The sequence below is a fragment of the Hipposideros armiger genome, unplaced genomic scaffold (genome assembly GCF_001890085.2).
Source record: "Hipposideros armiger isolate ML-2016 unplaced genomic scaffold, ASM189008v1 scaffold_420, whole genome shotgun sequence".
In the NCBI taxonomy this organism is placed as follows: domain Eukaryota; kingdom Metazoa; phylum Chordata; class Mammalia; order Chiroptera; family Hipposideridae; genus Hipposideros; species Hipposideros armiger.
The window spans coordinates 1,373,040-1,387,989 of record NW_017731770.1 but is presented as its reverse complement, the minus strand read 5'-3'; the positions used below and the strand labels follow the sequence as shown (position 1 = coordinate 1,387,989).

The window sequence follows — 14,950 nt, the reverse complement described above, 5'->3', positions numbered from 1 at the left end:
CGTAATAGGACACAAGATTTGGAATCAAAATGATCCACAACCATGCTCTGTTTCCCCGCCATGGTTTCACCTCTTCAACTCACTTAAACATGAAAACAAGACTAAATATGCCATTCCAATCATAGTCTAAACATTTAGATTCATAAAGATTTTGCAATCCAACAAGTATTTTATTATTCTGTGTAGAAAATGCATGTGTTATTGTCATTATGGATAACTCATGACTCTCACAAGAAATACAAGTTCAAGCAGTGCAATGCCTGCAATAGATTTTTAGCAGCTGAGATGCCTGTGTGGCAGCTGGTGGCGCAGGTGGCACATGGGGACAGGGACAGAGGCAGCTGCCCTGCCCCTGCAGCCTCAGCACCTGCAGCCCCAGCAGGGACATCCTGATGCATCCCCTGGGGTCCTGCCGCCCTGGGAGCCATCGCTCTGGCATGTCCTCCCTCACACCCCCTGCCGTCCATACAGCCGCACCTTCTCCTTGGACTTTGAACCCCTGGCGTCGCCCCTCACCTCTCGCCAAACATAACTTGCGATTTCAAACCTGGAGACCTCATCTTCACCAAGATGACAGGTTATCCTCATTGGCCAGCTCCAGGAGATGAAGTTTCTGAAGGAGCTGTAAAGCCACCCACAAATAAACTACCCATTTTCCTTTTTGGGATTCATGAGGCAGCTTTTTTAGGCCCAAAGGATACACTTCTTTACTCAGAAAATAAGGAAAAGTACGGAAAAACACATAAATGAAAAGGTTTTAATGAAGGTTTATGGGAGATAGAGAACAATCCGAAAGTGAAATTTTCAAGTCAACAGGCTATTATTAGCTAAATAATTAAATGCATCATCTGATGTTGAAGTTGAAGAAAAAGAAACCAGTGTTTCAAAGGAAGATACTGACCATGAAGAAAAAGCCAGCAATGAGGATGTGGCAAAAGCAACTGACATAACCACTCCAAAAGCTGCCAGGAGAGAGAGAAAGAGAAAGGCAGAAAAGCAAGTAGACCCAGAAGGCAGGAGCAGTGACAACAGCATCTGTTCATCTAAAAGTGAGTCCTCAAAGAAGACAACCTGCAGAAGTAAAGACTCCAAAACAAGAAGCAGAGCCAAAATAGTAAAATAGACCTGTCCTTTGCAGAATGACATGGTAACTGAAGAAAACAAAAGAAAGCAAAAGGGGCAAGAGGAAAAACAACCTAAAAAGCAGTTTTAAAAAGACAATGAAGGCCAGAAAGAAGAAGATAAGCCAAGATAAGAGCCAGACAAAAAAAAAAAAAAGTGGGGAAGAAAGAAGTTAAACCAAAAGGAAAAATTTAGCTAAAACAGGGGTTACATCAACCTCTGACTCTGAAGAGGAAGGAGATGATCAAGAAGACGAAAAGAGAAAAGGTGGAAGGAACATTCAGGCTATTCATAAAAGGAATATACTAAGAGGCCAACATAAGAAAGCAGCAGCAGATAGAAAACACAAGCAAGAGAACAAATGGAAACTGAACAGTGGAACAAACTGAAGGAAAGAAACCAGAAGTTAAGAAAGTGGGGAAGAAGCAAGACATTATCAGTGGATTCTCAACTTCGAAGGATACATGCTGAAATAAAAGACTCACTCAAAATTAATCATCTTGATATGAACAGATGTACTGAGGTCTTGGATGAACTGGCTTCACTTCAGGTCACATGGCAACCAGCTCAGAAACATACAGAGATGATTACAACACTGAAAAAAAATGCGGTGGTTCAAAGTAAGTCGGATTATCCTGGAAAAGTCTATGGTGCTGTGTAACAAGTTTAAGAACATGTTTCTGAGTTGGTGAAGGAGATTCTGTAATCACACAAGGGTTGAATAAATCTCTTGTTGAACAAAGAGAAACATGGGGAAGCAAATAAAATCAACAATCAAGGGAAGAAAGGGTCAAAGAAAAAGCTAGAAAAGGAACAAACAGGTTCAAAGCGTCTATATGGGAGATTTGATGCTCAAGACAGTAATCAACCAGAACATAATGGAGATGGCAGTGAGGAAAGCCAAGGTGAGACCAGTGGTAAGAAAAAGCCACCCAGTGAAAAGAGACTGAAGGACCTCTGAAGGGCTCTACGCTACATCACTAGGTCGACATACCTGGAATATAAAGAACATCTGAGGAGTTTGTAATGGTTTTCATATGAAATATTTAGGCTGCTCAAAGTTTTAAATTTTTATAAACATAGGTTTTGATGTTTAAAACTTCTTTTGAGGGAGAAAATTCCTTTGTCTTTGTTTAAAAGTAACTAAACATTGCTGAATTGTACTTGTACAGTATCAACAGCTACATGATGCAGTAAATGTGAGGGGAAAAAATCCATTTAGGAAATGTTGCCCTGCTTTTCCAGACATTGGTTGTAGCGTAGTTTCAATTAGTTGTGTGTATGCTAATGTGTAATTCATAGTAGAAAAAAAGTTACATTTTTAATACTGCTACTTATATAAACCTTTCCTCTTTTCCAAAATACTGTGAATTTTGTGCATAGTTTTTACAAATCTTGGGTTTACCCGACTGTCTTTTCACTGTTTGTGGGTTTTGTAGAAGTTATGCAGTTTTTATGGTGAAAAAAATGTTGCTTCTATACCACTCCCTCTTTGTATCTAAAATTAATCTCACAGTCTACAGTGTGCTACATTTTCTTCCTGCTTTGTAACAATGTGTGGCCTGAATGCCTTTTTGTATGACAACTAGATATCCAACTAAAAATTCTACAAGGTACAAAGCTCATGTTAATTTTTGAAGGTAATTTAATTTTGTGGCTGGGAATTCAGTGAAGTCACATGCTTTTCCTGCAGAGAACAGAATGGGTGCTCATATATAGGAATGATCTGTCTTCAGGGTTCAGTCATCTAAGATCTTTTATGGGTACTAGTAGCTGAACAAGGAAACTAAATGATAAAAGTTTATTTTTGAGATATTTCTGAATTCTTTAAAAAGTCACACTCATTAAGGAAGTCACTAAATAGTATTTTTTAATTGGAAAACAATCCATGATGCTTATGTAATAAATAAAAGTAAATATTATATAAAGAAACTAACCTTTTTGAAAAGATGGCTATATCAGAAGGAAATTTTTATTTCTGTATCTTACACATGATAAGACTGTAAAAAGTGGCAACAGTGCTCTGACAGTAGGCAAAGTAAAAGAGTACTTTTGATTGTATATTCATGTATATGGATTAAATGAGGGTGAGCCAAGGTTAACACAAAATTTAAGGGTAACTTAGCAGATATCATTTCTAAGATATTTTGATTAGGTCAGTTGGTGGCTTTTAGTAGCTAAAAGACACTTCTATTGTTTTGAAACTATGAACATGAGGAAAAGGCTTTTAATCCTTCAGTGTTTGTATGTGATATGTGTTGTATGTTGTTACCTCTCAGATAATTGTTTTCATCTATAGATGAAAAGTTTGAATTATTTCATTAATTGGAGTTCTGTTTTTGGGAGGTCTTACAATGGAACCTGGGACCCACTGTTTTAAGGGAACTCTTGCTATTATATCTGTTTGGTCCTTAGTACAGTTAAAATTGGGACAGATTTATTCTAGTTAAGTCATAAGTATCAATATGTAAATTTGTTTCTTATTCCATAATTTTTCTTATTACTGTTTTTATATATGAGTTTCCTTGGAAACTGGACTTCTAATGTATTTTAGTCACAAATAGGCTAAAAGTGCTTTTATTCATTTATCATTTCATTATAATTAAATCTTCTATATGATGTGGCCTGTTCGCATGTATGATATCCTGTTTCCATGGTAACTGAGATTTTCTACTATCCATAGTTTGAAATGCCTTCACAGTATTTCTTGATTAACTCATGAGCTCAAAATTGCATTTTATAAACTTACATGTAGTGAAACTTATAAAGAAAAGGCTGCAAAAAAATTATCTTGCTTCTTATTTCTTTGAGATTTGCTTTTGTTTTTATGATTCTTTTTCTTTTTCCTGATATGCTTCCCTCCTAGAGCAACATAATTTTGTGCCGCTAGGAAAAGCAAAGTCCATGACTAAATTTAGCAAACCCAATCATTTTTGTGCTTGGATTGCCATCTACAGTTCTTAAGACCCAGTAGCTAAGAGAAAAAAAGGATCAACTATGATATTTCCATAAAATGGAAAGACAAAAAGGATTTGAGTAGCAACTTTCATTCCCTCTTTGCTAATATTTTTAATAATGTATGGATACTCCTAACCTACCAACAAAGGAAATATAACACCTGCAGTTTTTGCTGTCAACACAGGCCTTTGTTTATTCTAAAAAATTCAGGATGCAATTCACAAGGGCTGTAGTTACTAATGACACCCAGAATATTGGAGTAAAACTATGAATCTGTTAATCCCACTGTTGTGTGAATGGCATTATAAAACTAACAAAGCTCTTAATCTTGCTATAGAGTAATAATAAGTAAGACGGAACTATACTTAGAACCATTCAATGGTTCAATAAATATTAATCAGTCACCCATCATATCCAATACTATCTTAATCCAGGCTCCAGCCCATCTTAAATCCTAATAGCATCGAATTTGACAAGCTCATGATTTTAAAGATTCTCTTAGCCTTGGGTGCTGTAAGAGCTGAGCTTGAGTAATATTTACATGGAAGTTATTTCTAAAATCACTGACTGAAGTAATTCAAAACTAATCACATTTTAAAAATGGATGGACGAGAACCTGTCCAGTATTGGATGGACGGTCTTACTAAGTTCTACTTATGGGTACTGCAATCGAACTCAAGCCACAGAAGAAGAATCACATGCATATTCTGCATGCCTTCCCTTATTCTCTGAATATATGGATGTAACTAGCATGTGCTTTGGAGTCATTAACAAAATTAGAAAAGCGTTCTACCTGTGGAACCAGATTGTGGGGAACCAAACTACTTAAAGAAGACATATTTGGGGGAAAAGACCCTTAATCTCTTTAAGTCTCAGTTGCATAACAGTAAAACACAAAAAGGGTAGCAGGCTTATAATGTTTACTTTGCAAAGCTTTCCTAATAAATTATGAATTAAAATAGGAAGATGGAATTTATAAACTATAAGAGTATAATAGAAACATTCAGAATTAGTGTTGCTGACGTTATTGGTGATACATGGGGCAACCAGGACTGCAATCTTCCTGGGACTTAATATGGGGAGACAGGAGCTCTGCACTGGGAACTAAGGAAACTCAGAATTCAGCAGCAAACAAGCCTTGGCCCCAGCCTCTGTAGCTCCACAGATCCTGCTTTCAGTGTATCTCATTCTTTGGTAGAACCCCAGGGAGATGCTTCAATCACCTCTACAAAGGCCCACTAATGCTCTGTCACATCATTCTCTCCTCTGTGTCTGAGTGGACCTTAAAAGTTTAATGTTGTGGACTGCAAATAAAATGAGTCCAAAGAAAAAGTATGTAGAATGGGGTCCTTCTCCAGAGACTAAACAATAACATAAACTGTCTGAATGAGAAAAATCTCCACTGATGGGCAAAAGGAAAACTATGTTATCTTTTCATACATATAAACAATATTTCAGGAATCCTTAAAAAAACAAATTTTTAGAGATCCAACATGGTGGAGTAGATAAATACTGTGCCTGCGTCCTTCCGTAAACATATTAAAATTACAACTAAGTTACAGAAAAATCAACCTGGAGAACCATCTGAAGTCCAGCCAAACAGAAATCCTATGACTAAAAGTATTAAAGAAGAAGCCACATCGAGACTGGTAGGAGGGGCAGAGAAGGAACAGGCCCCAGACTTCTGTGTGGCAGTTGAGAATCAGGAAGGATAGCTCAGCCTCAGAGGTTCCCCACAGAGGAGCAAGTCTCCTCAAACCACAGTACTGGTGCCAGGAAGAGCAGCTCCCACAACATCTGCCTGTGAAAAACAGTGGGGATTCCGACCATCCAGGTGGGATGGAAGACTGCAGGAAACCCAGACGTCCTCTTAAAGGGTCTGCACACAGACTTGCTCGCAGGCACTGACCTTGGGCAAGCGAAGGGAGGGTGACTTGGGAGGCATCAGAGACATAAGGGGAGGCAGGGGGGATGCAGACTGAGGTGTTTGGCTGCAGGAGGAGGATAGGAGGACGGTCAGCATTTTCCCTGTAAGGAGGTCTCCTCCACTGCAGCCGGCAGGCTGGTGCCACCTTTCCTGTATTGATCGCACCCACACACGGCCAAATCTGAATCTAACTGGTCTGGTGAGCTCTGCAGCTTCCCTCTGCTGACTCCCTGGGACCCCACCCCACCTAACTACCCCATCCCCAGAGGCACTTTCTCTGAGAGCAGCCAACCCTGCCTGAATTGCACTCTTTCTTGGAAAACTATCAGAATCTGACAGATCCCAGGTAGGTATTGACTGGCCTTGGTGTGCTCTGAGACATTTGCTGAGTGGTTCCAGGCTCAGCACTGGCATCAAACTAGAATTTATAATAACCTGGGGACAACAATTCTTCTCACTCTCGTGACCTCGAGATCCTGTCTCACCAAACTTGTGTACCATGTGAGGCTCTATCAGTGGCTGGACCTTAAGGGAGACAGCAGGTGGCAGCAAACCTTGAGGTGACCTGGCATTTTGCATAGTTACCCCAGGCCCATTACTGGTAGCATACATCCTCAATTCATAGTGTGGCCTTTCCCACACCTCCAGGTATAGCACAGGCAGCAAAAAAAACACATATTGCTTTGTACCTCGTACCTGATAGTACTTGAACAGTCACAGGCAGTAGGTGAACTGGGCCTGCACCAGAGCCCCTCCCAAGAGGCTCCAGGACCAACATATTTGGAGATTTGCTTCAGACCACAGCAGCGCATCACCCAATTAGCCCCACAAGTGGCACACACAAAGGGTGATCTCAACAGGCACCAGAGCCTGCTAGGGCAAAGCCCATTCAGTGGGTTAAGCCCCCTGCACAGTAGCTTATATGCTGTGGACATGGGCAAACCCCACAGCCAGTCAGCCTAAAGATCAATCTCACCCACTGATCTGCCAATAGAAATCAAGTCTCAACTATAACAGAACGGCACACACATCCACACAAGGGACACTCCTAGAGCACCCAGTGCAGGTGACAAGGGAGACTATGCCACTGGGCTCCACAGCACACCTACTACATAAGGCCGCCCGGCCAAGACTGGGAGACATAGCAAATTTACCTAACACATAGAAAACAAATACAAAGAGGCAGCCAAGATGAGAAAACAAAGAAATACATCCCAGATGAAAGAACAAGAAAAACCCTGAAAAAGAACAAAACAAAATGGACTAAACCTACCAAAGACAGAGTTCAAAACAATGGTTATAAGAATGCTCAAGGATCTTAGTGAGAACTTCAACAGAGATAACTTCAATAGGACATAGAAACCATAAAAAAGAATCAGTCAGAAGTGAAGAATACAGTGACTGAAATGAAGAATGCACAGAAGGAATCACCAGCAGACTAGATAAAGCAGAGGATCAAATCAGCAATTTGGAAGAAAAGGTAGCAGAAAACACCTAATCAGAACAGCAAAAAGAAAAAAAGAAAAAAAAATGAGGATAGTTTAAGAGACCTCTGGGACAACATCAAGCGTAACAGCCTTTGTGTCATAGGGGTACCAGAAGGAGAAGAGAGAAAGCACAGGATTGAGAACCTATTTGAAGAAATAGTGACTGAAAACTTTCCTAACTTGGCAAAGGAAAAAGACATACAAGCCCAGGAAGCACAAAAAAGATGAACCCAAACAGGCCCACACCTAAATACATCATAATTAAAATGGCAAAGGTTGAAGACAAAGAGAGAATCCTAAAAGCAGCAAGAGGAAGGCAACTAGTAACATATAAGGGAGCTCCCATTAGATTGTCAGCTGAGTTCTCAACAGAAACTTTGCAGTCCGGAAGGGAATGGCACAAAATACTTAACATGATGAAAAGCAAAGACCTACTCCAAGATTACTCTACCCAGCAAGGCTATCATGTAAAGTTGCAAGACAGATAAAGAGCTTCCCAGACAAGGAAAAGCTAGAGGAGTTCATCACCACCAAACCAGTATTACAACAAATGTTAGAGGGACTTCTTTAAGACAGAAAATAAATAAATAAATAAAAATTATGAATAAAAGTGCAATAGCTACATATGTATCAACAATTACTTTCAATGTAAATGGATTAAATGCTCTAATCAAAAGACACAGGAGGGCTGAATGGATAAGAAAACAAAATCCTTACATGTGCTGCCAACAAGAGACTCACTTCAAATTGAAAGACACACACTGACAGAAAGTAAAGGGATGGAAAACGATATTTCATGAAAATGGAAACAAACAAACAAAAAGCTGGAATAGCAATACTTATACCAGACAAAATTGACTTTAAAACAAAGACTACAAGAAAAGATAATGAAGGACTCAGTAATCCACCTCAGGGTATTTATCTGAAGAAACTCAAAACACTATGTTGAGGGGATGTGTGCATCTGTATGTTCATTGCAGCATTGTTTACAATGACTAAGATGTGGAAGCAACCTGGATGTCCGTTGATGGATGAATGGATAAAGAAGAGGTGGTACATATATGCAATGGAATATTGCTCGGCCATGGGTTCGCTCCATTTGCAGCAGTATGGATGGACCTGGATGGTGTTTTGCTTAGTGGAGTGTCAGACAGAGAAAGACAAATGCAATGTGATTTCATTTTTATGTGGAATCTAGGAACAAAATTAACAAACAAAACAGAAACAACCTCATAGATGCAGAGAACATTTTGATGGTCGCCAGATGGGAGAGGAGTTGGGGGTGTGGGTGAAAGGGGAAGGGATTAAGAAGTACTAATTGGTTGTTACACAGTAGTCATGGGGATGTAGGGTGTAGCATAAGGAATATTGTCAATAATATTGTAATAACTATGTATGGTATAAGATGGGTGCTATATTTGTTGGGGTGATATATGGGAAACGGCAGGGGGCAGGGTGAAAAAGGTGAAGGGATTAAGAAGTACAAATTGGTAGTTACAAAATACTCATGGGCATGTAAAGTTTAGGGAATATAGTCAATAATATGGTAATAACTCTGTATAGTGCCAGGTGGGTACTAGACTAGTCAGGGGGATCACTTCTTAAATTATACAAATATCTGACCACCATGCTGTATACCTGAAATTAAAATAAAATAATATTCAATGTCAAAAAAAATATTTTACCTCTCTATTAATAACTTAGTAAGGAAAAACAAGAAATTTTCAGCCCTAGAGATGTGTCCAGCAAGAACCAAAAAATAACAACGCTCAGTGGCCGTTTCCTACCCTATCCTTCTGAAACAGAATTTTTTAAAGATTAAAGCAATTCTGAAATGAAAAAAGAAATACAAGGGAAAATAGATAGCACAAATTTTAAACATTCAATCATTTTCATTTAAAAATAATCATTTCTGATACCCTTCTGCAGAGGTGGGGACGGACCTGCAGAATGGGAGGGGAAAGAGGGATCCTTTTAGCAAGTGATAAATATTCTATATTTTGATCAGGGTGGGAGTGAGGTTGTAAAAATTCATCAAGCTGAACATCTAAGATTAGACTTCATCAAAGTTACATCTCAATTTTTCAAAAATGGGAAAAAACTACTTTTCCATTCGGAAACGTGGGACATAAAACTGATCATGTTGAGTCCATAATTTATCTCAATGACTTGTTTGAAGAAGCACTGAAATGTCTTACATTTCTAGGGGGAAAATATGCTAGAAATCTGCAACATGATAACCTTTGATTTCCCACAGCACAATTGAGAGAACTACTCAATTTATTTCATCAGACCCATACAGAGATACTTCATTTTTGAGCCGATGTGTTTATCTTTCACTACAACAATCAATTGTCATATTTGGTGCTTCTTCTCCAGAGATATTTTTTTTTTTTAAAAAATCAATGTGTATGACTGTCCATGTCTATGACTGAAACCAGAAAACAACTACAAAGGCCCAAAGACCTAGACTTTGCAGCAATAGCAACAATGAGGTTTGGGTTAGTAGAAATGGACCTGCATAAAGAGGTTCAGTAATTGACAAATGTAGGTGGAAAATAAAACCAGGGAAAAAGAGGGGAAGGGGGGAGTTTACTACAAAGGAAGCACGATTCTAAGGAAAGCCGCTAAGTTCAAATGCTGTTGATGCTAATGCTGACATGATTTAAATAAAGTTTATGGTCTTTTCTGAGCATGGCTTGACACTAAAGGATTTTGTATTGGCATAAACTAGATTAATAATGTTGGGCTGCTTTTACTATCAATAATCCATGCCTGAGACCTTAAAACAAAAAAAATTTAAAACCCACAAATGTGTGTAAATGTAAGGTACTAGAGAGAATATGTGTAAAGGCAAGTGGATTCCCAGAAAATGTCAGCACCTCGTGTGATGAGCTCTGGCACCTATCTCAGTGCTGACAATATGCTAGAGAGGCTCAGAACATAAATCAATCTACATTTGTTCTCACAGGGACTGGGAGCTGGAATTACTGTTTCTGACACTTGAGCCAATATTGTCACAGCAATATAAATGATGGAAACTTTGCCACTGTAGTTTGCTTCACCCATTGCATGAACCTCCTGGCAAACAGCACCCTGGAATTTCATTAATTAGTTCTAACTATGATTGGCACTGCCAGAGAGAACAATAAAACAACTACAGTGTTTTTATGAACATATGGGTGGCAGAGTCCCTAGCTGGGTAATACAAGATTGCCTTCCAACTTATTAAAGCTTATTGATGCTGCATATAATTTACCTAATTTTGTATTTTTAAGATAATTTATATTTGCTTTTATTTTAGATTGAATTATTGAAATATAAACTGCTTAACTAGTAGAAGTTACTATAATCTTCATCTCAGTGAAAAATATGTGATTTTATAATAGATTGGGAAGGACCCTATGAAATTATCTAATTCAACACCCTATTGTACAAATGAAGAAACCCAATCCCAGAAAAGTTAAGTGACTTTCCAACCTCACAAATTCAGTAGTACAATTAAGGCTAAAACCTAGGTATTCTGAATCCAGGGTTTATCTCACCATATCACACTGACTCTTAAGTGATGATTGTTTTCAGTAGATTGACAATGAGTAGACTTGTAACAGTTTTTGGTTGACAGCTGCTTCCTTTATGCCTTTTAACTAAACAAATTACACGAAATTTTCCATTTTCAAATAACATTCTTCCAATTAAGTTATTAATATAGACTCCTTCATAGGTTCAAGGAAAACATCCATTAGACTCATTCCAATCTACCATGTTTGTCACATTTGGGATGACAACTTGGATTTTTTCTTGTTTAATTCATCTTTCTATTGGGGAAATCATTACCAGAGAAAAGCTATATTTTTCCTCTCTCCGTGTCAGTAAGCAAAATGGAATTTAGTGAACCTTTGTGGACAGGGATAATAAAAGTTTCCTCCCAGACATTGATTTATTCCATTTGAGAAAAACAAAGATAAATCGTAAACTCCCAGACTTACAGAATCAGGACTCTAGGAGAAGTCAAATGGTGCCCATATCATGTCCACTCTTTATAAATTTCTTTAAGTAGGAAAAAAATACACTAAAATTAGAATGACCTAAGCTTCTTTCTCTAGCAATTTCATACCATATGAGCTACATCTACCCTTCTTATTAAAAAAAGAAAATTAATCATTTTACTTGTTTAAGTCTCTGAAGCAGCAAGTAGTATCTTCTGATGAGTCTTCCCCTCCTCCTTGGACATGCGAACAAATGGCTTTGTTATTCTGTTGGACAGACAGGAAACTGGTAGGCAGGCATTTCAGTTGCTATTTTAAATTTTAGAGGATACAAAAAAGAAAAATTCTATCTTGAGTCACATTTGCCTAAGACTTCTAGATTCCATTGCATGGAGGATGCCACATAATCAACAAAATCTCTCAACTTGATGTCTATCTTAATTGAAACCAGAACCTTCAGGAGCCTGTCTTGGCATTCATATGGTAATGCCAAACAAATAGGAAAATAATAAATGTTCCAGATATTCAGAGCAATATAAATTCTGTTACCTAACAAAGAACTAGACATTCAGTGCAAGCAGCCATCAGGGAGTTACAAATTCAGAAGACATTGTTTTTACTCCACCTTAAAATTGCTTTCAATGAACAATACTTTCTGTCTTTATAACTTCAAGCCACATTAAGAGACCATATAAGAAACAGCTCTACAATATAGCTGCTGTGGACATGTCCTCAAAGTAGTTGTCTGCTATCTCATACAATATCCCCTTATGATGATGACTGATCAGAGACATTTCTCTAGGTCTCGACTCCCAAAAATCAGTTGCCAAGAAGTAACAGGCTTTGTTTTCCTAATGAGCACATAGAAAGGTGTGTGGTTAAGAGAAATTTATTTGTTTAAGGTGGGATGAATTTTCTCAAGGTCGCATGTTGAAGGAGAAAAACTAGATATAGAAAGAAGGGGAGATGGGAAAAATAATCCATGTGGATAAAAAAGTATAAACACTGAAGTTATCTACTTTCTCTAACCAACCTTTCCACCTCTTGAGAGGCAATTTGGGATATAGTTTGGAGCTTGGACTTTGGGGTCAGACCATCTGAGTCAAACCAGATTTATCACTTATTAGATACATGACCTTAGACTTGTTAACTAGCATAAGGTGCCTCATCTGTATAATGGAGGAAATAGTAACCTACTTTATAGGATTGTTGCTCAAATAACCCAATATATATACACTTGGAACAGCACTCAGGAACTGTGGTATGTGAGAATGGGAAGAGAAGGAAGGATAAGAGACAGGGTTATAACTCTAAGACCCAGAAGACTGGGATTGCCTAATTTGCATACATGGAACTATGCTGCCAAATGAGTAGTGGTAGCAGAGCCAGCACATGCACTAACCATACCTAGGAACAACATATTCAGGTTAATCAAAAATAAGAACCCTGACCTTTCATCACTGTCTCTTCACTCTCCAAATGCTTAAAGGTCAAGTCTGTGACCCTCACTCTAATAAGAGTCTCTTAAGAGATTGTTTTCCATTGTGATGTCCAAAGCACCCAAACTTACAGGGCAACTAATGGATCACTGTAAACACTCACTTAGACAGGTGGTACCTTAATTTTAAACTGTCTTAATCCCAAAGAAATATGCAAGTGTATGTAAATATACAGGGTGTGCATAAATAGCAAGGTTTAGTTTAGCTAGATTTGATAGCTGGTATTGTAAAATCTTGTGTTCTGTTAAATAGTTCTATAATAAAAGTAAGTAATTTGAAAATGCTACTTCTAGTCCATTTTTACTTAGTAAGTGAAAGCCAATGGAGTAAAGACAATGCAGTTCACAGCAGACCTTAGGACCCTTTCTGATCAGCCCAGCTTTGGAAATGGTTGTGTTCCTGGAAAGACTTTCATCCAGCTCTCTTCTCAACCCCAGATGGCCTCTTGCCTTTCCAAAGTGCTGGCTCTCCACCACCCAACCATTGTTCATACCTTACTTCGCAAAACCTATTGATTTCCTCTCTGCTAAGGACAAAAGAGAGGAGCTTTTTGTAGTGTACAGAGGCATATTAAATTTTATACCAGAACCATTTTTATTAATCATGCCTCTGACTATTAGAGAACACAAATAAGGGAATAATTGAGGTTTTTGACACTTCTTTTGCTGTTGTTTTGTCATTGGCACTTTCACTCTTAACACCTTAGAAGCAGAGAGGGACAAAGAGTTTTTTTTTAATAATTTATTTGATTGTAAAAATATGATTATATTCCTTCTTTTCCTCTCATATCAATATATTGTTCAGGTGTGTGTCTTCTTGAAAGACAAGGTAAACTCAAGGCTTTCAGCTCTCCCAAATAAGCTAAAGACCCAGTTTGAAGATCTTGACCAAGGAGGAATTGCAAAGTGATATTCAAAGTCTTCAAGTACTGAGTAAATGGGTTAGAGCATGATGCTGATGGAATACCAAATCTTCCCAAAAATAAACTTCAGGGTTATCTCATATTTTCTTATAGTTAGGATTTTGGTCAAGACGTCTAGTTGAGCTAAAATACACTCCAAAGAGACAAGCACAGGATTCTCATTTTCCATTTCATCACCCAGGGGAATGTTATTAAAAGGTGGACTGGTTTTTCTTCTATATAGCAATAACATGTTTTATTTCTTCTGAAACCACCCAGTATTCTGAATATAACTTTTAAATCCATGATTTTCCCTCTATTGCCTTTTTCTGGTCTACTTTGATTATAAACAACAAAATCGCCAGAGTAAGAATGTTTAGTTACCCAAAGAGTTGATAAGTTATAAATTGAACCAGTCATACAGGAAAAAAAAAGTGCTTTTTCTGTTTCAGTCACCAGCTGAAGTCTATGACATCAGGTTATACTACCCTTTTTCCAACCTCGTCATTTACTGAATCCCTTCTCCATCATTTCCTCACATTTCTTAAGGGTCAGTTGTCTTTTCCACTCAATTGCCTGCTGTCATCCTGAGTGATTTCAACATATATTTTGATGAACCACCACCCAACACCCTGACCCCATCATTTCATGATATCCGCCACTTCAAACCCTGACTGCTATTCTAGAATCCATCCCCATTGATCTTGTAATCAATTTCACCCTTACCAATCTTTAGAAGCCTCTGTTCTTTGATCTCATCAGGATTGCTATTGACTTCCTACTTTATTTCCTCAAGTCTGCCAGTCTCTTCTTCTCTACATCATTCCCTATCATTCTTGAACACAAGAGCAACCATTTTAAATAAATATTCAGCATCACCTCAATTTCTCCATCTCCTTCTCCTGTACCTTTGTGCTGACCCACAACCATTCTTTTACTGCTCCTGCCCCTGGTTAGCCAGAGTTACACGTGGTTTTACAGTGTGTGTCCTGCACAAGATTGTTCAGGCAAGAAGGCAAGAAAAGTGCTGTTTGCCATGCTCTCTAAATGCTGCCTTCAACTGCAGG

General features: G+C 38.2%; 1 pseudogene; it reads left to right on the top strand.

Annotated features, from left to right (window-relative positions):
- Positions 1–495: 495 nt before the first annotated feature.
- On the top strand, positions 496–2,083 carry LOC109394364 (PC4 and SFRS1-interacting protein pseudogene; annotated as a pseudogene).
- The last annotated feature ends 12,867 nt before the right edge of the window (positions 2,084–14,950 follow it).